The 3,411-nt window shown below is 43.5% G+C and overlaps 1 long non-coding RNA gene across 1 annotated transcript; it reads left to right on the plus strand.

The window, feature by feature from the left end:
• Positions 1 to 355: 355 nt before the first annotated feature.
• LOC104871371 lies at positions 356 to 3,055 on the plus strand. Its single transcript, XR_782859.2, has 3 exons — positions 356 to 479; positions 963 to 1,049; positions 1,995 to 3,055. It is a non-coding gene; the product is annotated as an uncharacterized LOC104871371 (long non-coding RNA).
• Positions 3,056 to 3,411: the final 356 nt, after the last annotated feature.

A 3,411-nucleotide genomic window follows, 5' to 3' on the forward strand; every position in this document is an offset into this window, starting at 1 on the left:
GCTCATTTGTTCTTGCTTTAATTTATATATCAATTTATTCTTTCACTCTGATATATTCATTGGCTATTCAATATTCACTCATTAAAGTACATATTTACTGACTCACAAATGCACACATTCATTTATATAACTGCTTGTTAACATATTTATTAACTTATTAATTCATTCATATAGTCCATGCACTTGATAAACATATTTGCATTCATTTTTGTATATGTGCAACATTCATGTTTTCTTACGTGGGATAGTTCTTATATCTGTCCATCTATTTGATTATTTCCAAATTCATGTATTCATAGATATCTTACCCAATAATTTATGTTTATTTATGCATACACTCATTTAATTCTTTTGTTTAAGACACATCCTTGGCCTCACCACGTACTTGGCAGAAGAAGAATGAGGTACCCTCCTTACCTGAAACAACTGGGGACAGAAGACATAGCTACAAGGCTCCAGACTGTTCCACAAAGGTGAAAGTAAGAGATACCATACAAGGGGGCAGAAGGAGGTGATGAGAAGTTGCAGGGAGAGCAGAGGGACCCCTAGCAAAAGAGCACTGTGCTTGGATTCATTCTCACAGACCAGTGGCTTTAAACCTTGCTCTCCACTCAATGTAGATTTGCACTAGTTAATTACGTTCAACAAGTTCCTGTTTCTTTATCTGTAAAATGGGAGGAATCATGGTTAAGGCTCAGGGTGGTGGGGAAGACTAAGCAGGGAGGTCATTGATGTCTGGAGCCTCCAGATTAAAAACAGAATTCAGGAAATGATTCTTTTCTTCTTCTTTGCCAACTGAATTCCTTTTTGAAACCAGCTGTCAGCAAATTTACCTATACCTTCTCAGGATAGGGTGGAGGGACAATATCCAGGGAGTTAGCAAGGGGCTGGGAGAGCCAGAAGTTAAATCTCCGGAGACCTTGGAGGGCCCCTAAGAAAGGCTGAAGCAAACTGTCAAATAGTCTTTCAGATGTAAAACCTGCCCAGTGAACTGGCCAAAGGAATCTATTACCATAGGATTTGCACAAGCCCTCTTCCCTGGGTGAAAGGTAAGAAGGATTTTATTATGAATTTAGTGAGATAGGGGCTGGGGAGTCACTAGGGGAGGGGTTAGGAAGGGGTAGGGCCTGACAGGCAGGTGCGGGGTTCTCTTTCACTGCAAGTTCCCTGAGGGGAGGGGAAGAAGCCCTGCTTCTTGTGTCTGCCCTGAGGTGCACACTGTGTGCAGACACTAAAGAACCCTGCCTCCCCACTTGTTCCCTGCAGTGGGCTCCTGATATTATACCAAATGAGGAAACTAAGAAGTTCAGCAGTTTGCTCAAGGTCACACAATTAATAAGCCGTTGAAGCAGAATTTAAATGCAGGTGTGACTGATATCAGAGCTTCTGCTTTGGTCCACTGCCACACACCCTCTCACGAAGGGGTTTCTACACTGCACACATCTTTAAAGGCCCATTTAGTTAGGGTATGAAGGGTCATTGTTCAAAGATTCAAGCCAAATCTTCAAGGGAATATAGGGGGATTTTTATTTTAAGATTATATACAATACAATATATGTGTACCATATATAATGTTGTCACTTTAATTTTAAAATACTTTGAGCCATGTAAACATAAAAGCATGCCACAAAACACAAAGGGCTCCGTGGTTTCCTGTTCTGTTCCCAGGCAGGGTTCTGAGACTTTCACTTGTCTTGGCAAGACTGGTTTCTCAGCTTAGGCTTGCAGCAAGAAATTCAGAATGTGGCAGGTTTAGTGCTGGTATTCCAGATATGCAACCACAGGTACAGCAGGGACAAAAGCAATCAGAACGGTAGGCCAGAATCAGGGAGAGCCAGTGTTGCACCCCACGCCCATTCCCAAGTTGAGGCCCTAACTCTGTACCTCAGAATGAGGCTGTCTCTGGGGATAGGGCCTTTAAAGAGCTAGTTAATTGAAAATGAAGGCCTTAGAATGAACCCAAATCTGATCTGATGCTGTCCTTACAAATACAGAGAATGCGGACACAGAAGAACATCAGGGGCTCTGGTAGAGGGATGATTGAGAAGAAGCAGCAAGAAGATAACAGTCCACAAGCCAAGGAGTGGGCCCACAGAGGAAATCATCCCTGCTGGAGCCTTGATGTTGGACTCCCAGCCTCCAGAACTTCTTCAGCTACCCAGCCTGTGGTGTTTGCTCTGGCACCGGAGCTGACTAATTCAGCCAGGGAGCACCGATGGTAGCCAGGGCATCAGTAGGAGGACTTGGCAGGATTAGAAAGAGCAGCTATGTCCAAGCAGGAGGGAGTGACTTCAATATTTTAATGACTTCTATTCTGGGGCATCCCGCTGAATCAGCCCTGAGCAAGTGTGACATAAATCACAGGAAGGAAAGATGGGCAGAACCTGTGCAGAAGAGACTTTGCAGAGTAACCAGAGACCTGTGTGGCATTGTTAGAGGCAGGTGTAGGAGGTGTGAACATTAGATCTTCCAAAGAGTCCCCAAGGGCTCATATGACTTATGGGAGGAAGCACGAAGACTTCCTGGTGAAAGTGGCAGGTTGAGTACATAGTCTAGTTTAGTTTCCTGAACCATCCATTAAAACTACAGAAGAAGAACTTTTGCTTGTTTGTTTCTAAAGCACAATCTAATAAAGACAGGGAGAATGGGAGCAGAGATAACAGCAGCATTTGAGCAGCTGACAGAAGCTGACAAAAGACTAGAAAGCAGATCTTTAGTCAGTGGTGGAGAAAGCTGAGAGCCATCACAGCCATTTTCACTGTGGAATCTATGAATAGTTCAGGAATTAGCACTCCAGGTGTTGAATCTCTGGAGCTCAGGATGAGGAGCAATTAGATGCCCCAGAACCCCTACCTGGCTTTACATTTTTGGGAGACTGTGCTCCTATCATACATACAACTTTGCAGAAACTGGAGAATTATCTGTGGAAGAGAGGAGGGTAAGTAAGTGTTGAGCAGAGTTCCTCTGGATTGAAAGGCACTGGGCACAGTTGCAGTAGGGCACCACTCGGAATATCAGGATGCAAAGTAAAATCTGCACACAGAAAGCAGAGACCAGCCCCACAGTCAGATCCAAATCACAGACTCTTTTAGGCTCCTATTGCTCCTGTCGTTAGCACCAGTTTGATGGCTTAAAACAACAGAACTTTATTATCTTACAGTTCTGGAAGTCAGAAATTCAAAATCAGTTTCAATTGGCTAACATCAGGGCATCGGCAGGGCTATATTCTTCAATATCTTGTGCAGGCTACCCACATTCCTAGGCTCACACTTCTTATTCCAACCTTTGTTTCAGTAGTTATATTGCCTTCTTTGTTTTTTTTTGTTTGTTTGTTTGTTTATTTGTTTGTTTTTGGTACTGGGAATCGATCTTGGGTCCTTGCACTTGAGAGGCAGGCAGTGACAGCACTGA

The sequence above is a fragment of the Fukomys damarensis genome, unplaced genomic scaffold, assembly GCF_012274545.1.
Source record: "Fukomys damarensis isolate Sample0158 unplaced genomic scaffold, DMR_v1.0_HiC HiC_scaffold_16, whole genome shotgun sequence".
Classification (NCBI taxonomy): domain Eukaryota; kingdom Metazoa; phylum Chordata; class Mammalia; order Rodentia; family Bathyergidae; genus Fukomys; species Fukomys damarensis.